The 25,337-nt window shown below is 30.7% G+C and overlaps 1 protein-coding gene and 1 long non-coding RNA gene across 3 annotated transcripts in view; both read right to left on the reverse strand.

The window, feature by feature from the left end:
* LOC113511818 (caskin-2) overlaps positions 1-25,337 on the reverse strand; it is a 350,084-nt gene that overhangs the window by 289,958 nt on the left and 34,789 nt on the right. The window lies entirely within an intron of this gene.
* Positions 5,913-7,931, reverse strand: LOC128201003 (uncharacterized). Its single transcript, XR_008253001.1, has 3 exons — positions 6,873-7,931; positions 6,267-6,506; positions 5,913-5,983 (listed from the first exon to the last, which is right to left on the reverse strand). It is a non-coding gene; the product is annotated as an uncharacterized LOC128201003 (long non-coding RNA).

Here is a 25,337-nt window from a genome sequence, read left to right on the forward strand (position 1 = left end):
TTTTTAATAAATTACCTATACTACTACAGTTATAGTTAATAGGCAAGACTCTTCAGTGGTTCTTTAACAATGCTTTTGAATAAAGCATAATCATCATAAAATAAACTATCTGAAAGCTTAACTTTGCCTGGGGCGAGAAATAAAACTAAAATAAATTTAATAAAACACTATCTTTATTTTAATATATTATCGACATTTCATCCGAAATTAAAAGATAACAATTTTCTGAAAACGTAAGATATCTTAAAGCTTATGGCTAAAATCTATAAATTTGTAGAATAAAGCAAGGGTAGATCAAAAGATCCCATTGGGTCAAAGTGCAGAAAGGTCTATCCAATCCCCATAATGGAAAGAAATGTTATCCTGAATGTGTATAGATAGAATCTATATTTATTTATACTTTTGCACACAATAAAATATGTCTACAGGGCGGACTTAATGCCTGATGGCATTCTCTACCAGTTAACCGTCTGTTGAAGATAAATATCTTGTGGTAATTAAATCATTTACTTGTATCCAAGAACATGATGCCTCTATATCTCTTATGTTTCTTCCGCAATCTAGCTATGCTTCCATGTCCGTATTGCGGTTTGAAGGGTGGAATATGGCAGTGAAATTACAGGTAAGAAGCCAAAACGTCTTCTTTTTGGAGTGGCAACGTATAAGTGGGAATCACAGTATTCTATGTATTCACAGTATACAGTATTATATTAATGTCTATGGTCTTCTTTATATCTATTGCCTAAGTTTATCACTATCTACCAGGTGGACCGTTAGTTTGTTTGTCATTCCATTTTGTATACAAAATAAGAAGATATTATTAATGCTTAATGACAAGTGACAATCATGAAAATAAATTATAATATTAAAAGTGCAGACATTGAACCTGTTTTACGAGTAAAATCTTGCTCCACTAAAAACATAGGGATTAATCATAGTAATATGAATATGATTTGAGATTAAACTCTTAAGATTAAACTAAACTCTAATATAATAAATTCTGTTCATATTTGACAAAAAATACAAAAATTGAGAACATCTTTTTGGGAATTCGCTTAAAATCACCTGACACCTTATCCGTCTAGACGATACGATAAATGCAGAAGTGTTTCACATTAGTTCGTAAGAACAGATATTTTCTTGTCAGTTTTCTCGCTTTACGTGATTTGTCAAAATAAGTAATGTATGGGATTCCACGGTTTAACAAATGGTTACACATGGGAGAGCATTATAAAACGTTCACTGTGGATGATGATAAAGTTTCAAACAGTAATTTGACTCAAGATGTGAAGTCTTAGGTTTAGAATACATAGAACTTTGTCTACAGGTATTTTATAACTAGTGATTGAAATAAAATTAAGATTGTGGATTAAAAACCGACTTCAATTGTTATAAATCAAATATTTTGCTTTAAAAACTAAATAACTGAACCAAGTTCGATAAAATTTCTTTGAAATCAATAAGTAAGTATATGCAATCAGATAAAATAATTTTCCATATCGTTTTACAACTGACGGAGTTATGAGGTAACAAACATAATAAAATATATACGAATTGCGAACCTTTTGAAATCAATTGAAAATATTACAATATTCGGTTTAGAACACTATCCCAACTACCGACGATTACAGGATCGACCTCTAAATATTTAATGTAAATTTATAAATAGTGGGTATGCCTGTTATATCTAAGCCATTTAATCTATATATAATACATAGACTAGTTGCATTAATATAGAGGACAATTAATTAATGTATTAACATCTTTATAACTTCATGATAAATAAATAAATAATACAAAGTCTATTAGTTATCTAGTAGCCACAATACAAGTTACTCTTAGTTTGGACTTTACACTGTAACATTAATATCAAATTACAAAAAATATTAATTTAGCCTTTCACGTTTTATACACATATTAGTCCAGATCGTAAATTTGATGACCATGACAAAAGAATTCACCATAAAGAAATAACCATAGCCTATCATTTTATAATTGTACTTTCTGTATCAATATTCTATGTCTACCTATATTCGGAGGATAATAAAGAATTTGTTACGTTATAACCTCAATGCAGTTCTAGTAATAGGTATATAGATTTTCACCGCGGCAGTTTCATCTTAGCGGCAACAGATTTTCCACTTTATTCTGACAGTACCTACCACGATAGGTTACTCGGGTTGAATGGCTCGCCGGCGCCGACAAATCCAATAAAGAGTCATGCCTTGAAGAAATTTATGTTATTGACCGGATTATAGCGCCTGACGTGTGATATGTCGAGGCTCGGTACACGCCAAAATTCGGTGACCCCTCACGTTTCTATACATTCTTCTGGTTTCTTCCTTTAATATACGTGATCAAGGAAACGACAAGGGTCAAATTTACTGGCCACGTTATTGATTGTTCCACCGAACACCTTTTTTGATGCGTCAGCGATCGGTGTATACCCTTCGAGGGGTTCCTACTCTACATATTACGTGCTAAACGATTTCGAATGTTTTCCTTCATCTTTCCCGATTCCTTATTTTTCATGATCGTTGATATATTTTTTTTTAAAACGTTTAGAAAAATATTGAAGTCATAACATAAAAGTCACTTCTGTGGAAGAAATCTTGAAGAGCTGTCTGCTAATAAAAATAATTTAAGTACTTGTTTCAATGTAACAAAATTTATTTTATTTATTTATTTATTATTTATTCCACAATAAAACTTTGTACAAGTAGCGAGCTCAATATCATATGGCATTCTCTACCAACTAACCTTAGATGAAAACAGAAAGCGTATGAAGGGCAGATATGGTAAAAAACATGTGACAACATTCAACATTAAGATTTAACACCATCATGTCAGCCGTTACCGTCCACTACTGAATACGGCGATCTACCAGTAGTTGCAATGCTTGGCATGCGAGTTGGCAACCTCAGTTAAGCTTTTGGTGGTGTTTTAAGAGAGACGCTGCTGGTCATCTTTTGACCATTAAATTCCTTTAATCGCCTCTTTCGACATCCACGGAAAAAGGAAGGGCGGCCCATTCTAAGTCAAGACCACACAGCACATTAAGTAACAAGATTATCACTATTAAAATTAAAAAAAAAAATTTAGAAATATAATTAATATAACTTCGTCATATTGGAAAAATACGAAAGTAAACAAACAATAAATCTGCTCGAAATTGTTGAACTTATCGCAAAACATTATTTTAAAAAAATAGAAGCTATTTAAGGCTTTTTTGTCTTAGAACCATTTAAAAAAGTTACATGCCGCACGTATAACCTGTATATCCTTTTTTAAAAACCTGTTTATACTTTTTTAAGTAGACATTACCTACTTATTTATTCTACTATCAAAAAATGGTATTTAGATAAAATTATTATAAATAAGGTATATATTATTCAATACAATAAAGAATATTCACTTTTGCCCGCAATAAAACGAGCCAAGCCTCTTGAAAATACATATTTATACGAGCTTGTGGGGAAAAATCGAGGGTTCGCGGCATAAGTTCCCTCTTACTAAGGGTTTGTTTTAAACCTCTCATCGAACTCGGCCATAGTTTAATAAATAATACGGAATGGCCACCATCAGTAGTTATTTATAGGAGTTCGAAAGGGTCCCTTATTGGAGCACTTATTACTTACCCGTTTGATCGAGGTCATAAAAATACAGAAAGTAGAAGTGACTACTACGATGTTAGAATTGTTGAACGACAAAAATAGATTTAATTCAAGTAAATAGTGGATTGCACCACGTCGAAACGTCGGCAATAAAGAAGCAGGTATGTAGGTGCTATTTACTTGCAAAGGTTTTTTCATCGCGTTAATTCCTGATTGTGTATTTAAAATCTATCTAAACAAAGCGAAAGTTTAAAATTAACTAAAAATAGATTTACTTTATTAGAAAGACAAAACCTGAATTTTTTTGTGTGTTAATGGATTATTTTGTCTCTAAGATATCGTAAAAAACGACTATGGTGTCGAAACACAATCACTACAAGAGTAAAAGAACTCAGCCGCCTGATTAATACAATAGCAGGCTATATATTTCTCCTATAAAGAAATCCATGAGATACTGATAGCTATAATAATTGGGATTATAAAATTATGATTTAAATATAAGTCATAAGTATCAATTTCAACACACCAGTGTTGACGTTGCTCACTCAATTTTCATCCAAAGTACATTTTCAAATTTCAAACCGAATAAAAATTTGAATATTCAGATTACTTTCAACATTCCATTTTTCTTTTCATTTTAAGATACATAATTGTTCAAACAGTAAAGAGGTATTGAGGCGATTCGATTTAATTTATTTCCGTGTCGGCCGTATACATTCGAGTCAGGTATTTGTAGCTAATGGAAGCACATGTACTCACTTGCTTACTCGTACGCCGTATCCTCATCTTTAGGTGGAGATACGTAACTCTAGATTACCCTATTGGTGCTAGTTTTCCAATGTCCAAAATTAATAAAGGATGAAGCCCATCAATATAAACAATCTTATATAATATATATTTATTTATGAAGCTTGGAATAGAAAATAAGGTAACAGCATTACTACCTAATTCAAAATGGTAATCGTCGCCTACGGATATGAACAACAAATCATGTCTGTAGGTGATGATTCCATTTCCTAGCATGGACATAACAGGGTACCATTCTTGCATTATCATTTTTGAGCCCTAATTATAATCTTACTACCATATTTCACCCTTCAAACCGAAACATAATAGGAAACTGCTGATTCATTCTATGCATAATCAAAACTGCAGTAATAATTAATAAGTCACACACTAATATTTCTAATAAGTTTGAAACATAATAATTTTTCGAAATTCTTACGAAAACGAAAGAAACACGAATAGACAAAGTCGCAACAAACAGTTTTATAATAAAATAAATATCTACTGTATACATAGCTATAAAGCCACAATAAATAAAATTGATTATAATATCATTCAGCTTCACCACAAACATGGATAAGAAGGGCAATAGACGATACTCTCGGTCGAATTATTCCATAAAAAAAACATTTGATGATATAAAATTGAATTTGAAACATGATTGAATCATAAACTGTATTGATACGCACGCAAATTGATTCGTATCACGTTAATTAAATTGTAAATTGAATACAATAACACTTATTTGAAAAAGCTTTCATGACGTAATATTCTCAAAAAAATTTGTTCACGTATTAATAGAAGAGTACAGGTATTTTAAAGCGATTGCAATTTCTCAATTCGTGTGTATTTTTTTAATATGTCACACGACATCTTCGCGAAATCTAAACCGATGAACTGGTGAATTATCAAACTTTGTAATCAATAAGGTTGCTTCTGTGTCCAATATCAATTCTCACGATCGAAAGGTTTTTCTTTTACAGAGCAATATCCGAATAGTTTTATAGAGGTATTGTTTATATTAAAAAAAAAAAAACACTATTTTAAAATAACTTTTCATTCCTTCCTTACATTATTTAAAAAGAAAAAAAAAGGAAAAGGAATCCTTATATTATTATTTAAAAACTTTGTAATTCCAGAAAACGTAAAGCGGTGAGCAAGGAAGAATTTAGATAAGTGACGTTAGCCCTTGACATCAACATCTATTACATGCCTATTATGCGTCTTGTGCTCAATTTCAAACACGTAGACACATATATTAGATACCGATATTCAATTTAAAGACCTTGGGACAAGGTTCAATTTTAAAAGTCAACTTAATCTGTCAAATGGATGCTGTATTGGAAATAGAGAGTAGCTGCTTTCTAGTTTAGCAATTCCTAGTCTGAGATTCTCGGAACCTAAGGAATTCATGAATATGAGCATTTTCAAGAAGCAGCTCATTTCTAAATCAATAAAATTTGCATGCAGTCAGGATTTTTTCCATGTAATGACGAAGTAAAAATAAACATATATCACAACTCCTTTTTATTCCCAAGATATAATGGAATTGTGCTTTATTTTCTTAGTCGCATCTTACGAATCTGAAAAAAGGAAAATGAGAAGTAAAACCTGAAACAAAACTGGACTATTTGGCTAGTACGCTAATAGTTAGCTAATATGAAGAATATAAAGTTACTAGAGAACTAGAGAGTCTTTCTTCTCATTAATACGAAAAATATTTAGCAATAATTTTATATTATAAATGGTTATCAAAATAAACATTCACAAGGATTCATCAAAGAAGATGTATTATACTTTCATTTTGAAAAATGGATTGACATTAAATTCAGTTGTATTTAACCCTAATAGCAAGCAATAACTCACAAACACGTGGCCCAGATCAGTTGAAGTTCTCCCGTAATATTCTCTTTCATCATTCAAGTTCCGGGCGTTTGGTTTGTGTCGATGTGTACCCGTAAATCTTGCTTCTTTGATCAGGGTCTATAGGCCCGTTGGGAGAAGGGACCTTCTGTCGTATGCACTTAGTCACTTTTGAAATGTTACAATTTCTCGAATGTATAACTACTAGCTGTACTGCTATACTGCCGTTTTTCTATGAAGTATCTGAGATTTTGATAAGTTTATGTAGATTTATTATTTATTACTGGGCGACAGTAGCCAAATAAGTGAAAGCTATTGCAATATTATTTACTATTCCTGATAGTTAAAATACTAAACAATAATCTAAAGTAATTTCATATTAAAGGTACAAGATACAACAACGAATAAATGTGAATAAAGAACCTTCCTTTCAGAGAATAGAATAAATAAGCGAATGGTACTAACACATTCATAAAATAAACACTATGAAATATATGAAGTTGAGTAGAGTCATGATGAAAGTTTAAAATAAAACTAATGTATGTACATATATAAATTCGATACGATATATAAATAGATTACTATTAGTAAATTGCATCAGATTAATACCACTGAAATTAAGACGATAAACTCAATAGTACAACAATTAGTGTTGCCATCAGACTGCCCGTAATCGATGATTATGTAGCAAATTAATCGATAAATCGCTATGAATCGACCCAACTCGCTCTATCACGACATCGCTATTAGTAGGAACTTTGACTGGAATGGACAAAGTCTTGCTAGTTTAGTATGAACAAACAATAAACTTTAGCCTTTGATGCAACAAAAAGCGTTCATTGTGTTGCGAAATTGAAAACAATGCGCTTTCCTGGAAAAAGATGAAATTAAGATAGTATTATTTTTTAATTGTATTTTAAAAGGGAAATTTTTTGTAAGACATTCTAAGAGCGAATTTACATTATTTTTTACTGACCACTGCGAGGAACGAGAAACGTCAACAATATTGATACTGTCTATACGTATAGGTAATCACTGACTAACACGGTTCAATGTTCAATCACCAATCAGTAGATATGTCTGGGATGTTATATAGTTGTCTATTTGTAACCATGTTGCGTTCTGCTATTTATTATCATCGTCATATCAACTGTTACCTGCCCACTGCTGAACATAGGCTTTCCTCTTCTTCTAAAGCAAGATTCTGTGTTCAATACATTAACAAGATCAAGCATAGGATTTCCATTCAAGAGTTTCCGCTCCAGCTCTAATATAGGGAGCATCGTTCTCTTAGTTTCCTCTTAGAATATCCTGAAGATTACGAGAATTTTTGACAATTATTCCGTCTTCAAGATTTTATAGAATTTTGTACAATCCGTGCCTACGTGAAACAGGCCACGTAATAAAACACATTCATTTTTTATTTATATTTATACCTATAGATATATACATGGTTATCTATGCATTATCATTTGTATGTACATAAATTGTAAGCCGAGATCATCTGTATCAAATGTCACTTCATAATAAATTGCAGTTTTCCAAATAGCGTGATATGAGTAGTAGAATATCTATTATCAAAGATCGATAACCAAGCTATTAAATTATGATACTTGACAATGACATTGAATATTTGTAGTTTATTTAGGTATATGCAATTGCATGTGGTTTTCAAAGAAAAAAAAAATTAATAGTTATAAATTACTTTAAAAAATTTTGATTTAGAATTCGACATCTAGACATTCCAAGCAATATAGATACTAAACCTTTCGTTTTAGAATAAATAAAAATTAAAAAAAATTGACTATAACTATTTTAAGTCTTAGTACTTATCAATATTTTATAAGTTTAACGGACAAGTGTAAACAAAAAAAATACATAAAATATTTCTTTTAGTTCATCAAATACAATTATGGAGTTATTGCCTTTGTAAACAAATGGCCTCATTATCCTACAAATATCAATGACACAGAAAAATTATGCTTTTAAAGAAAACAAAAATCAATCTAGTAACTTCTGGTATAAATTTCATAACTTTTGTTACGTAAATGACTTTTTTTTTCTAAATACCTAAGTGTACTACTACTTCTCCATACAAAGAAAGTAAATTTTTTGTTCCAAGTTCCTACTATACTATATATACTATTTATATCCGACAGTTTCATTTTGAATAAAAACAACCTGTATTAATAATCCTATTTATATAATGTAATTATAATATCTTTCATGTAAAAACGACTGAACGGATTTGAAGGAAATTTGGTACACGGGTAGGTTATATACAAACTTAATATATCTATAAGATACTTCTGTACTGATTCACGCGGACGAAGCCATGGGATACAACTTGTCTAAAATACGGTCCATGCAACATTTTATTTTAATCCGTTCAAATTTTGACCATGTTTGAATAACAAACATTCAAATATCTTTATAAATTTTTATTTCTAAAAAACCGTAACGCACATTGTTATAAACTCTTTTACGATACCCAGTTACAAAAAAAATCACTCACATTTTAATCTATCACACTGATCTTCATCATTCATTATTACACTCGAATATCCAAGAACTATAACTCACTATAGATGCTAAAACCATTTTGCTAAGCTATTAGCACCTTAATTACCTACACTTAAGGCTCTTAACGATCTGGCCTCGGAACACTGGAATTGTAATGGCATGGAAATACAGGAGAAGTATTCGCAACTGTCACATTGTAGCAAAATATATTTATAATAAATTATTTTCAAGTGAATTCTTGACAAATTAATATGGAGAATACACGGAAAAGTTATTTTAGTTTCTGCATGGTCTACAAAAATATTTACGTGGGTACGAATTACGTACTCTTTTTAAATTTCAAGCTATCGTTATATATTTTCATTTTATATGTTCATACAAATTGTCGCCAAAGACCTCTTTAATAAGCCTGTAAGGAACACGGGCGCGATGATGAATAGATAAACCAAATTCGTAATAATCATAGCACTCTCCCGATATTACTATATTAAGCAAATACTTTACACCGAAAAAATCAATGAAAAATAATGGCTATGTCGCAATGAAGATTTTTAGATGACTTTTTAAATAAATACATTTTTTACATTTAACCACAGAATGAACTAATCAAGTAGTAAAAATAAAAATAATAAAATGTGAATCAAGATATAGGATACCCATTACAGTAGTAAAATGTTTCATTTCCATAAGAAAATACACAATTTTACTGAGCGATGATTGCAAATATAACTAACATAAGATACATCCCTATAACAATCATCATCATCAGCCGTTAACTGTCCACAGCTGAACATACGCCTCCCCCATAAGGGATGTTTTGCCAGTAGTTGCTACGCTTGACAGGCGGATTGGCAACCGCTGTTAGCCTTTGGTGATGTTTTAAGAGGGACGCTGCTGGCTATCCTCGACCATTAAATTCCTTTAGCCGCCTTTTAAAACACCCACGAGAAAAGAAGTGTGACCCATTATATGCCAGGACCACATAGCGACACACACTTTATAACAATTACGAAAAACTTGAGACCAAACTAACTAAATAAATAGCATATTCATCAATACAGTTGGTATCCCAGTACTAAAGTGTAATTGGCTCTCAATATTTTAGGGGAACGGTATTCCATATTCCCTGCTATAACGGAGGAAAAAAGTAAATTCTATCATGTATAAAAGTACACAATACACAATAGTATTTACTTAGATGATACCAACTTCTTATACATTCAACTTGAGGTTTTAGTTTTTTATTAAATCGATTAAATAATGTATTAATTCCATAAAATCGCATACATTATTTATGTGGGAACGTATACATTTACATAGTACCTATTATAACAGCTTAGTTAATTATGATGATCAGTTTACGCACTCATTCAAGCGAAGAAACGAGAATTAATTAAACATGCTTTAAGTATACGAGTGCATGTAATAATTATTGAAATTAATACTCCATTACGGAACATTATTTTTTCAGATTCGAGTAAAAACGCAACGTATCCACACTTATTATCATTGATGAAGGTAACATTTGATTTAACGTGGTACATTAATGATAATTAAGATCATGTCCAATAAAAAAAAACCGACTTCAATTGTGACACAACTAGTTATTTTGAATTAAAAAGTAAACTACTAAATCAATAATTTCTCTTGGACCAATCTATAAGTATATCCTTTCAATTAAAAAACGAATTTTCTAAATCGGTTTCGAACTAATGAAGTTATGAGGTAACATATATAAAAAAATACAAATTGAAAACCTCCTTCTTTTTTAAGTCGGTTGAAAACGGTACGTATACAAAGCTAAATAGAGGAACCTACTTTATTTTTATAGAATTTAATGCAAAGGTAAACAAATTCTGTTAAAATTGTCATAGAAACACTCTCTAAATACAATTAGTAAAAGATCAAAAGATTCCATCGATTATTTATTTATACTGCCTACATTATTGGATACAAATTGTCTATAGTTAGATCAAGTATTCGTTAAACATCATATAAATATCTTATACATACTTATTCTTATAAATACACATAAAACATGGTACCAAAACCCATTACAGCTTGTATTAATTTTCAGAAATTCAATATGGACGTACCGGAATACATTACAGTGTAGCTGTAATTTATAGCGAACTGGTGGCCGAGTTGTTGAGATAGTTCGCAGCAGTTTACGGTCAGGGAAACTGGTTGATGCAGGAGCAAGGAGAATTGTGCGGACACGCCGGATTTGTGGGGAAAGCTGCCACAGAGTAACGAACGAAACGGACGGTTGTAGTAGTGTAAACTATTTTTCCCCAAGGGTTCCCCAACACTATTAGAAAGTGTTTCTAACATCAATTTCGTCTTTTCCTTCACCTTGTTGTTGCCCACAAGTCAATAGATACTATAAATAAATTTTTATTTATATTTTCTGTAAATAATTTATATTAAGCTGTAGATAAACCGTGAGAGCTAGATAAGCTACTTAAAAAACCATCAATACACCAACAAGTCTTCAGGTGTTGCAGCCGCTGAGAGTAACAGTTGTCACTTATCACCAGGTGAGAAACACACAAGTTTTTTTAATGAATGCCCTGCCTGTTCTAACGGTATATACTGACGGGGCACCAGTGAAGCATGATGCTGAAGTATGAATATAGGATAGAACTGGTAGTCCGCATTACTAACAATGCCTTCCCTTCCGCAACACACAAGTTTACTTGTGCAATTAAAAAGCCTTTTGGCGTTTATTTTCATTTGAATGTTTTTTCTTTGTTTGTTACATCATAACTCCATCAGTTCTAAACCGATTTGGAAAATTCTTTTTTTTATCTGAAACAGACGAATAGAAACAAAAGACATACTTAAGAATAGTCCCGTAGAAATTTTATGAAAATCAATTCAGCAGTTTAGTTTTTAGATCAAACTAACTGGTTTTGTCACGATTAAAGTCTGTTTGTTTTTGTAAAACACTTTCTTTAATTATTTATGACAAAGACCACGGTAGTTTCAAACCAAAACACAACAAATTTAATATTAATTTATAAGCAATAATTCCCATTATAATAAATGTATGTACATATACGAATATATTCAAAATAAGTTTAATTATTATTTGTTTTTTATTTTGCTTTAAGATGTTTACTGTCCGCTCACAAGGTCCATGATGATATTGTAATAATGTACTATAATCATTTTAGTAAATATAAAATTTACCATCACGTGGGCCATACACTTGTTTGTCACGTGGAGGTCGACCTAATAAGGCATATTGCTAGCAATGGGGCTGTCAAACTCTATTGCTAACAATCCCTTTCCCCCCAAAATCAGACGCTATCAAAATAAAATATACCTAATACTCAAAGATCGGGGGGGAAAGGGATTCTTAGTAATAGAGACTGAGAATCCTATTATATACCCAACCAGGTCGACCTCCTCGCGGTTCCCCCTGGAAACTATCATGGTTAATTCCTGACGAATTCATCATGATGGGCTAACTGGCCTGTTTTCATTCTCATCTATCACCCTTCACTGGTGCTCCGCCAGCGTATCCCGTTAGCGCAGGCGGTGTTACTATAACATTTTCACCCATCAAAAAAAAAAAAAAAAAAAAAAAAAAAAAAAAAAAAAAAAACTCAAAGATCAATCGCGGCCAGTTCAATATCTTTAAAATTAATAGAATTTGCCAGTATAGCAAAACACAATAAATATAAAGAGCGATTGGTAATAAATACTGATTTTATTATTAACTTTCACTGCGTTAATAGGCTTAAAATTAAATTAATCTTGATGGAGTACGTCAATCAAAGTAGCGCGTTACTTTCATGTCATTAATGCTATTACAAGCAATTTGAATGTATGTTTTAGTAATAAAGAAGAAATTGCCTAACTGAACGAATGAACTAAAAGTGCAGATAGTCAACTTTCTGCCAATTAATAGTAAAAGAAAATTAAGAGCAAAAATATAATTATAACGGCCACCTATTTAATTCCACTTTGATATAAAAAATAAAGTAATTAAAAGAATATTGAAACTTGTTCTTATTTTAGAAATGTTCTGTTTAAATTTGAATGTTTAAAATAAAGCCTTAATCCTTTTGTAATAAAACACAAATCGTTTACAATATTGGAGTCCGTCAATAATATTTTCCTTCCACCTTAGTTTAAAAACATATAAAGTACCGACTGAATGGAGGCGTGTACGCGGACGCTTACTCCTGTGAAGTAAATGTAATTTGTGTATTTTAAACTGTATGTGCCCTGAGGACCTGTTACAATTTGTGTGTGCGTACATATACAATTTGAGGAAGAACTGCCGATCACCTGCAGCAGAGAAAACTCAGAATACCGATGCTTGGTTAGTCCTTCTCGACTGACAGAATCTTTCCCTTATAAAACGCTTTCACTGCGGTGTTTTACCTTACACTGAATAATTTAATATCTTTTTAATAAACAGGTATGGGACAGAGGTACCTAAGCAAACGACTTTTGTACAAAGTCTCCCTCTGGTAAACATCAAGAAATAGGGTTAAAAAGAATTTTTCATGGTCATACAATTAATTTGTGAGCTGTAGAAGTTGATATGAAATGATCATATATGTAATCATGTATATAGCAGCAAAAAGTAAATGTTTCATCAGAGTACAAAACATTCGAGGCAATTATCCACTATTTCACATTCGCGCAAATCATATAGTTCTTTACAACAAACCCGCTATTATTATAAATTGATTATTAAATGCGATGAAATTCTTCACATTAATGGCAGGCAGCGGGTCCCATTTGCAGTAAAAGTGGTACCTTTATGAAATATACGCGCCGTAATAATAATCGTCACTTTCTATGGGGTAAAGTTACTGGTTTATAACAAGCGTGTGGCGTTATAGATAGCCTAGCGCCGGCACTGCTAATGTTTACTGGGTATTATTATAGAAACTTGGCTATTTACAGATTTACAGCCCAAAGTTTAAACGCTTTGTAACTTACAGCACGCACGTGCTTATTGAAATGAGAAAAGCTGTGAGCAGCGACTTCCTTTGCGTATTTGTGTATTGTCATTATTTTAATACTTCTTCTTTTAATTTAAGAGTTTCCTCTTGTCGGTGCAACTGAATTTTGCATCTTCTTCCAGCCAGTTCTATCCCAGGCCATATCCTTGACCTTCCCGTACGACATTACACCTAGTGTTTCCTTTACATGCCCCATATAGTTATTCCTTGGTCTTCCCCTTCCTCTTTTGCCTTCTACTATGCTCTTAAAAAAATCGTCATGTCGTATACGCCCGGCATTTTGCCTCTTCTATTCTTTATTGTTTTAATTAATATTCGTAATTAATTAAAATACATAGATCAATAATATTGGCAAGTCTGTTTCAATAGCGCATCGTGAAAAGGTAATCAAGTTTTGTTGAAATTATGACAGAATCGAGGTCACAAAATTATTAAACGTACTAAATATACATTAGGTTAGATAATAAGTAAAAAAGTAGTAAATAAAAATTACACAAATCATTTATTGCTGACTTTTATCGCATAAACCGTCTCCTTTTTAATTACATTTTATTCACATAGGTAGCTTTGGTTTAAATTGACATAGGGTGATTATGATAACTTAAATACAATTAAAATACAAAAAAGGCGATCAAATAAAGATTTGAATAAATACAATTAGATACTTTTCTAATCAGCCAGTGACAATTTTTTTGTTATACTCGTATAGCGAAATTTCCACAAATTTTATATATATTCTTTTTAAATATAACTTTAAAGATTTAAACATAGAGTGTCATAAATACGGCAAGTATTCGACCCCACTTGCATCTTGTCCTAGTAAGATAACACTTATCTTTTTTTATTTTTATTTGAAACAGTTTTAATTGTAACTTTTATACACGAATGTGAATCTTAGTATAATGTATAACCAATGTTTAAAATTTATTTTATTATGAACAATTACGCCATTATGAAATTCAAATTTTCTAAATAAAACATTTGATCAAATAAGTACCAAGAATAATTTATTAATGGACGTATTTACGAACGTAACATTTACGGATTATTACCCAACCATAATACCTCAGAGTAAAGCGCAAATATAACTAAATTAACTAATCATAGACATTTCCCGCCATTTTACGCCCAAACAATATGGCGCTCGTTCCCGCCCTTTCCGTGGTTGACAGCAATTTATGTGCGCGTCACATCATAGATTAACAATTAAGGTGCAACTTGCATGCTAAACCTTTGAGACAAAGGTAGAATAGTGCACAGAGGTGTTCTCGGTGAAAGCGTTACTAGTTCATCCAGCAACAAATTGCAAATTATCCTTGCTTCTCGGCAGTTTATGTGCAGCACTCGGCAAAGGTAAAAGCGAATAAGAATAAACAGTAAAATTAATAAAATATCTAAGTAGTAAGTATATTATAATTTCATGATTTAATGGAATTAAAATATTAATTACGATTTGAATTAGATGTTGATTTATATTAATTATTGTCATAATTTCAACCCTTAAATTACGTACCTACGTAACTATGGAAGTGCTTTTAGTAGTTCAAAAATTACTTAAGACATTTTATAATACCAGATAAGAAGAATAAAGATTCATTTTAATAAACAAGATATTACTATTAAATTAGTTAGATCTAAAAATAATTGCTTCTCGCTCACTAAAACCATTAAATTCTCTACGTGTATATATGCTGTAAGAAAATATATAAGTATGAGAGATCACGATATACGCTCATGGGAAGTGACAACTTGGCAGTTAGGAAGACCCTTGTCTGAACCAACGTGCGTTTATATCAAATGGTCATCAGCACAATTACAAAAACGAGAAGAACGTTAAATTATGTGAACAGACTAGCTAAATGCCTATTTTCCATTCTTGTGATATAAAATAAATCAAATAATAAGTTTAATATCTAAATTTTGTTAATCGTTTAATATTTTTTTAAATATAATTTGAATAAAGGAGATTTTCTGTTTTTAATGGATTAACACATACATAAAAAACTTAACGAATCTTGAAAATTCCTTTACTTAAAGAAAACAATTAGTGAGTAATATGGGCTGTATTTTATGTAGAAAATCTGCCTACTATCTTTCCGTGCAAAATATATCTTTGTCCGCATGAATTAGGCTAAAAGTCACTTAGTATTGTTTTTAAGTTTAGTGTTTTAGCTTCCTTTATAAAGTACAGAACTATTTTTATATTAAACTTATATTAATACATCATGCAATAATTGATGAATTTAAAATCTTCTTTTTTTTTTGTCTAATGAGGAAAAATTTCACTGTTTGTTTATTTATTTCTAATGAGTAACCTCAAAAACTTCTCAAACGATTTTAATTCTTTCATCTATAGAAAACTATATTATCAGCAAAAAGATATTATTTTTTTAAATTCTATCTGTATTGTAACAAACAAACAAACTTTCATATTTATAATATTAGTAAGGATTGACAATAATTTGAGATTACCTAAAACTTTTCTACAAAGACATTTTATTAAATTAACTACTTGATAAATTCTATATCTGTAAACAGAAACCACGGATATTGAAGAAAGGAATGGAGCATGATATTATAACCTACGTTAGAAAACCTAGTCTAAACTAACTTCGTCCACATCCATTTGCGGCGATGTCTCGTCCCTTGTTTCCGCACTGCGACCTGTGGCAAGCACGTCCAAATCTAGACTCACATAAATGCCATAAGTTTTCAATTTATGTAGCAAAATATTGTCTACACTTCTTTAGATCTCATCCAATTAGTCACTTACATGGGTACAATTCATGTTACTTATTTTTGAAGCAATGCTTTCATTTTCTTTAGACCTAAATGGTCACGATTAGTACAGCCGATCAGTAGAATCGATTTCTCTTGATATGAAGCCAATTGACCAACTTGCCTATTGATTTTCCAATTATACTCTTTGGCATACTGGCTGAGTGAGCAATCGCAGCGTTCGTAGCTTTAGTCATGGCAACACATAAACGACAATATGGCCTGTTTGTACGTGTATGTACGTAATATACATACAGTATAAAATAAAAATTACATGAGATACTTATTTTTTTAAAACGTAATAAGAGTAATATTATTTTTTTATACTATTTACCGGCCAATAACTTGAAAACAAGTTTTGTTTGTACCACTTGATCTAGGAAGTAACAATATAGTTAGTAAAACACCTATTGCATAGGCTTTTATCTATGGTATTTTAGCGCGAACTATACTAATGTAAGAAAAAGTTCTTATCTAACCTATCTGAGAATCTTTATTAGGTATTATATGTAGAAGTTTATCCTACTATTTCATTAGTTCATTTGGAAATAAATTCCACGTGTACGTCCCCACCTTTAGTCTACATTCCTTTAAATATGAATAATAGGAATACACATATTACGTTACGTATAGGTAGTATGTAGTACAGAGTAATGCAGATAACGACATTCCGTAGCGACGATATGCGCAAGATGAGAAGAATGACAGGAATAGAGTCACATAATGCATAAATTATTAGCTATCGTATTTATAGGTAGCATTGTTTAATGTCTGTACCTATTTTATGTTTGCTAGTGTCTAAAATATTTTTTTTTATTATATTAAATAAATTACAAAATAAGACAAGAAATCATAAATAAATAAATACAAAATACTAATAAACATATAATTAGAGAATCGTCCAATATTTACTACGAATAATCTAATCAATATAACCAAATACTTTAGATCGGTATTATATAAAACATAAAAAAAAATTAAATTTAGTTACAAAAAACAATGTCTATATAAATTAACTCTTTACCCGTCTCAAAGGGATAAAAGAACCAAAACAGACATCGATATTTAATTAGATAATGGGATCGATTCTGTGGCTAACCATATCACTTAATCTAATACTCCCATTTTAATTTGATAGTTTCGTAATTTTATTATTTCATGGACTAATAATAAATGAAATTAATAACAATTTTGATTTTTACAACACTTATAGAAAAGGAAGTGTGGCTTAATCTACAAGTATGTCGGAGCCTACATATTTACTGAAAATTATGATAATATGTAAAAACCTTTATACCAATTATTTTCGTATAATAATTTAATTCGAAATGTTATTGTGACAAAATACAAAACTGTATTATGTAGTTTAGCTTTGTGACATGATTTCATTGATTTCATGATTAAATAATGATAGTTGCTCGACACGTTTTCGTAACACGCGACAAAACAAATGACAAATAATAAATTGTCAATGTTATTGTTTCACAGCATTTGATAAATTAATAGTATTTCAAAATTGAATAATAAAATTGTAAGTTTGATAAGTGTTTGTTACAAAGTAACAAATCTAACGTTAATTAATCCTTAATCTATGCAACCGAAAAACAAAATTTTAATAGTTTACAGTCGCGATTTTATACTATCGTCGTGTACAAATATAGTTTATAGTACTCCCGACAAAGTCAGATTTATAACAGTAACTTCTCTTTAATTTAATTAACTTCTTTTTTTATTTATTTTATTTAGGAAACAAATTATTTCTTATTACACTTAGTATATACAAATAAATGACACGTCAGCGAAGTTTCTACACGTAAATAGAAAATATATAATATCGAATAGACAGAAACAAATTAGTCACTTAATTGTAAATAGCAAGGCAATATGGTAGAAATAAGGGGATTAGGTAACTATAAATAAATATAATAGTATTGTCCCATATTTACAAATATAAACAATATAAACATGCTAATAAACGTTACAAAGAACTCACAATTTAAAAAATACTTATCAATTTAAAAATTCTATAATATATTTAACTTATTATACATACTGAAGTTTTATTCAAATATAAGCAGACAAATATAAGAGTTCAATCATATAAAAGTCTTGCTAATATAATAAAATTGATATAAAAAATGATATTTAAAAAATACATAAGTTTTAGTAGGAAAAATAGAAGACATAACAATATATTTTTGGAAATTTTATGTCTATCTGTATATTTGTTCCGGCATCACGCGTAAACTACTGTACTTAATTGAATGCAGTTTTCATTGTTATGTTCCTGAAGGTTTAATTTAAAAAACAGGGGTATCTTTTATTTTTATACGCTAACTAGAAATCTTTAAAATAAGGACTAAATAAGGATTCAAGTCAAAGTTATTATGATAAATTTAATTTATGACGGTTCATAAAACAGTAATTTAGCGAAATTATCAAATTAAAATAATAGGTTAAGAGATAAGTTTAAGGAAATAGCGCTTCAGAATCGAGCTCATTGTCTCATTAGCATGGTGACAGCGATCCTCCGAGTATTTGACAATAATCTAGATAAATAACCACTTTGGAAACCCCTAATATTTCAGCTCGGAGAAACACAAAAGATATATTGTATGTTTTCTAACTAAGTAAGTAGAACGGAACTTAACACTTTAAGTATAAAACAGCAATCTATTTATACGATCACAAAGCAAAAGAAAAGTATTCAATCCTGAACGTTTTCAAAACTTTTCCACGCCAAGGAAATGATCGACGTAACTGACTGCGACATTAAACTAGGAGGAGAGTCCTTAGCATTCGATAACAAAAGTTATATAAATTCCTTCTTTTTTTTTACAAACACAGATATACCATATCCATCTCTAAATTTAAACGAAATAAGGTCGACATTCGTTTAATAAGTTTAGTACATTTGTGATGTACATGTGAGGGTAGAGAATGTAGGTTCAAATAGCACATAAAAGGATCAATTACGCACTACTCGGTTATAGAGTGATACGGGTTTATTTATGTCAACTCAATAAAGTGAAATGCATTACGCGCCACCCTTGATATCAAATTGATTCTGTGAAACACTTGATGCGTGTTACACAAAAAGTGGGTGTTCATCAAGAAGATATAAAATTACATGACAGAAACTCTATACAACATTATAAAACATTATGTCATTATTCAACTCGAGTGATCGACATGAGCATATGTATCGAATTTCATCATAATTCGTAGAATGGTAAGTAAAACCGTTGATTTGATAATCTATGTACAAAAAAATCAATTGCCGAAAATATGTATGCGTATCACTTAAGAACAGTTATACCTATTTGGCTAATTTTAATTTTTGTTGTATTTGTAATTGCCATACATCTTTAATTTTTTTTTGTGTTTATAATTATTAATACAAGGTTTGTATAAAACAAAAATATCAAAAAAATATATGGAAAATTAAAAATTTTATTTTAAGAAATTAGTGAGAGAATGAGTTAGAGAAAATACAGTAGGGAGATCTTCAAAATATTGACAGAATTGATGTTCCCTTGTAGCCGATATTATTTATAATTTTATTTTATTACATGATTGTATTGAAAAGGGAAGATTTGACGTCATTTTCTTCATTATAACACGTGTGCAAGACCAGGACGGATAGCTAGTAAATAATATTTTACAGTAAAATTTATTGAACCTATAGTTCTTTATCTAAGTCATTTTCATGTTCATGGCTAGTTTAGGTTAGTTATAATACCTATATACTTCTTCGTTTTATTATTTAAATTATTGTTATGTTAAGCTAATAATTATCTAACTATAATAATAATTCTGTTTTTATTTTTTAAATATTAAAAAAATTACCGATAAATAATGTTTCTTGAAAAGTGTCACAACAAATAAAACCACTACACAGTATAATTTTGTTGTACACTTCTATTGAATTTACACAGTTGTTTCCGATATAATATCCTAAGATGGCAGTGATATCATCGAAACCACAAAAATAATCGACCTCCATTTTATTACTGCTTAGCGTGTCGCAAATGGTATTTCTTATCGCATAAACACAGTTGAGAGAATTTCATTGGGATTTACATATTAAATATTTAAATTTAACCGTCAACAAATTGAAAATTGATTCCGGTATCTACAATACTCCTTACTAATATTATAAACATGAAAATGAATTTGTTTGTTTTAAAAGAGGATAAACTTAATTTTTTTGTGTAATTGTATTTTTGGGCTTGTTACCTCGTAACGCACTTATAAACAGATTTTGCAAATTCTATTTGATCTCAAAAGATATAGTTTCACTTATTATTTTATACTATTCGTTCAATACATAAAAATGTATCTATAAATGCGTGCCACTAGGGGTCAGTAGTGAGAACAAGTCCCTCCGTTCATTTGACACATCCGCCTCTTAATAAAATCACTCGTGTGACAGCCCTGCAATAATGTACCGGGGCCCGGAAATCACATAGGGTCACACATTATTATTTATTATGTTAAAACTATATGTATATGATTTATTTTTTCATTATTGGAAGCAACAAACATGAAAATACTACTTACTTACTGTACTTTTTACGTCACCCCTCATCCTTTATCCCTCTTGAAAACTGAAATGTTGTCTTTTAGTTTGATACTGACACCATTCAGATCAGAGACTGCTAACATTTTCAACAAAATATTAAAAAAAAATGGTGGTTCTCAATTCGATTGTATTTTTTATGTTTGTTACCTCATAACTCCGTCAGTTATGAACCGTTTTGGAAAATTCTTTTGTTATCTAAAACGATATAGTTACAGATTGGCCCCATAGAATTTTCATTAAAATCGGTTCAGTAGTTCAATTTTGAAATTAAAATAACTGGATTTGCTGCATTTGCAGCCGATCTTTGTGTGATGTGAACAGTCTTTAATTACATCAGTTTCTTTAATCAGATTACTACTTAATCAGATTTCAATTTACAAAGACAGTCAATACAATATTGTATCATCCTAGATCACGAGAGGGTTTAAAAATTTTCATTATAGTTACCTTTTTTATTGTTAATTTATTTTATCTTTAAAACATTATACTATCACATTATAGAGAGTAATACACGTCTAATTGTACAATTTCATCAGGAAAAATCTGATAGGAGATGCAACTAAAACACATAACTATATAGCAAAGACATACATACATACATACATACATACATACATACATACATATCTATCTGTCACGCCTGTCTCCCATTAGGCAGAAACAATGGAACCCCAAATTCTTCGATTCAAACAAACCTCTTTCGCTTCTTCCACATTCATCATAGCAAAGACCAAATTATGAAATTACTATTGTCTATCCATAGCGTAATTTAATATGTTAAGTATTCCCTGAATATTGAATACAACCTAAAAGGAACTATAAAGAAATATCGCGACAACCCTATTAATATTCCTAGTAAAACCGAAACATCCACTCGTCACAGTCATAAACGAGCGGTTCTCAGGGTTGAAACACACGATTTATCCAAAGCCCTGACCTCGCATCCGGTGCCAGCCATTGTCACATTTGTCAAACTGATGACTAGTGTCACATCCCATTGCTACGCCTTATTTACTCAGATATAATGTTTTTGAAGGCGCCACTAAAAATCCATGAGACTGATATGTATTTACAAAGATGGCTTTAATATCTTCTAAACACAAGTAATGTTGTACGAATACATTTTATTAATATCTATATAATAAATTTTATACCATTATCACTTCATTCTCTCCCCATTAGAAATTTGAAGGAAAAAAATGAATTCACAATTATCTTACGTTACCTTGACTACAATAAAAAAAAAAACAGTGTTTTTATTTATCAAGACTTAACAATTACTAGTAAAAGAATACGACGCTGTTAATAAATATATTTTTATACAACTACAAATGACAAACAAGCTAACTGCCCACCTGATAGAAAGTGGTAACTGTCGTCTACAGATATTTATGCTAGTGTACAGTTTATAAGTATTCAATAATATAAAATTGCGACAGAATGTAACAAAAAAACAATAGACAAAACTTTGAAATCTAGACATTTAAAAAAAACAAAGTCTAGTAACATAAAAATGAACAAATGCCAAAGTAATAGTTTTTGTTATTGAATGCCTGACTGAATAGAACTGATCAAGAACTGGCACAAAAACTGTCTGCCGAACTGCCGATATACAATAATAGCGACGCTATGCTCCGGTGAACAAACATAATATTTTGGCATTTTGGCCGTCGTTCCGTTGCCTCCGTTTCGTGAAGAATAAAACACTTAGTCTTTTTTATAGGAATAAAGTCGATAGGGTTGCTAACAAGTTAGAAAGAATATAGGTATATTATGAGACCTAAAATGACAGACATGAATAGCACCACGGATATTCCTGAATACACTGTGATTCTCATGACATTTCTAATGCGATCTATTTTTGCTATTGGTGTATAGTATAGTTATCGAAATATATATATATATATATAAAATGTAATGAAATAATTATGTACTGTCAAATTATATACTATTTTACTTACCACTTTGCATGCTATACATTGCTAATATATTCATTACAAAAGTACTGACCTGCAACAAAGACATAAGTATATTTAGTAATTTAAAGTAAGTAATTAATATTTGATATTACTACATAACTAACGCTCATCATCATCATATCAACCGTTATTTTGTCCACTGATAAACATAGGCCTCTCCCATAGACTGCCAGAAGAAACGGTTCTGAACCAACTATATCCACCGACCTCCTGCAATGCATTTGTGGTCGACACTCCATCAACTGGGGATCGTCCTAGATTTACCGGTACGTGGTCTCCACTCAATTTTTTTTCCCCATCGGTTGTCGGTTCTTCGAGCTATATGACCTGCCCATTATTCATCGGACACTGGTTATTTTGCGGATATCCTCATTGCAGATTCGGTCGTGCAAAGAAACTCTGATCATAGCTCCCTCCATAGTTCGCTGAGTAATTAACGATAATTATCTATAAATAATTCATATATTACAATATTACCCATTAATATCGCAATGCCAGACATTCTCCCTACAAAATAAGATTATCAGTTTAATATTATACCACTTCAACAAAGCATCTCGGTACAGGGTTTTGTCTGAAGGTATTCTTCTCTTGCATTAAATATGTTTTATGCCATTACGGGAATTAAAAAGAATTGTGTAATGTTAAACAATGTATAGACGATACCACATTGATATTATTTAAAAAAAAGTAACAATTAAAATCGGACTAAGACTACCTAAACTAGTAAAAAAATATAGTTTAACCATATAATCTATTATAATTATTAAAAATAAAATAGCACGTAAAATCGATATCATCGAAATTCAATTTTATTATATTATATTAAACCCAAGGGCACTCAATGTAATTCTTTCGAGAAACGCAATATTTTGTCTGTTTTTTATTTGTAATTCTTGCATTTGTATTTTTGTTTTGTATCAACGTTCAGTAACAAAAAAGTGGTATCTTAGTCACTACCCAATAACCAATACAGGTATTAAACTACCGTAATACCACCCACAGATATACGAGTGTAATATAAATATATATCTATTACAATGAAAGTTACGAGTATATTAACGAGATCTCAGTATTCAGAGATGCAAATAAATGCATAGTAAGGCCACAACATATGGGTTACGGAGGCAGATCCAGTTGCGGTTAGACCAGTCTTCACAAGGAAATAGAACTGTCTTTACATACAAAAATATCATTCAATATTCATTAGATTATTTTAAATCTAGAACACAGTGTAATAGTTTTTTTTTTTTTTTTAATACATTTGAATGATAAAGATCTCGAAGTAAACAAGCTGACGGCCCACCTGATATAAAGTTATTTAACTGATCATGAACTTTAGAGAATATACTGTAATTCTGTCATGCTTATAGTGCCCCTAATGCCATTTTTATGGATTAAGATATATCTTCGCACTATATATTTTCACTACCATATTTTAACTCTTCAAATCAAAATGCAGTCATGCAAACACAACTGCTTGACATCAGACTGACTGGGACAAGAATTGACACGCGATTCGATTTTTGACTGTTTATTTGGTTTACTTTTCAGTTGTTCAAAATAAAGTTTATTATTTGTATACCTAATAAATGAAATGTAAACATATTCTTGTAACAAATCTGATGCGGTTTTTTAAGATTTTAAGGGTTCGTTTGTAAAAAAGATAACTTTCGATTAATCAGAATTAATAACTGTATTCCGAGGCTGCGTGGATCAATATATAAAGTATCTTTTATGTTAAATTAGGATATAACTTATTACTCTACCAAATTTTATTCAAATCTGTTTGGTAGATTTTGCGTGAAAGAGAAACAAACTCACACAAATGATGATCTATAGAACCGAAACATAATTCTACACGGTTATCCGTATGTAAAAGTTGCAACTTACTCATCAAATTATGGAGAGAGATATACTCGGAGTTTTTTTGCGTGATAGGATCCGAAATGAGGACATCCACAGAAATACTAAAGTGACTGACATAGCACAAAAGATAAGCTAGTTGAAGTGGCAAATGGGCTGGTCTCATAGCTCACAGAACCGACAATCGAAGGGGGTGAAAGGTTCTTGAATAACGACCCCGTAAAGGCAAACGCAGTACAGGACGACCCCCCACTAGATAAAGCGACAACTTAATTAACTTTAAATATAAATATGACAGGAAGTCAGTGAATGCAGTTGGCTCAGGACCATTCCTTTTAGCAGTCTATGGGGTAAG

This window comes from Galleria mellonella, unplaced genomic scaffold (assembly GCF_026898425.1).
Source record: "Galleria mellonella isolate WM207_F2 unplaced genomic scaffold, CSIRO_AGI_GalMel_v1 utg329, whole genome shotgun sequence".
NCBI classification, from domain to species: Eukaryota; Metazoa; Arthropoda; class Insecta; order Lepidoptera; family Pyralidae; genus Galleria; species Galleria mellonella.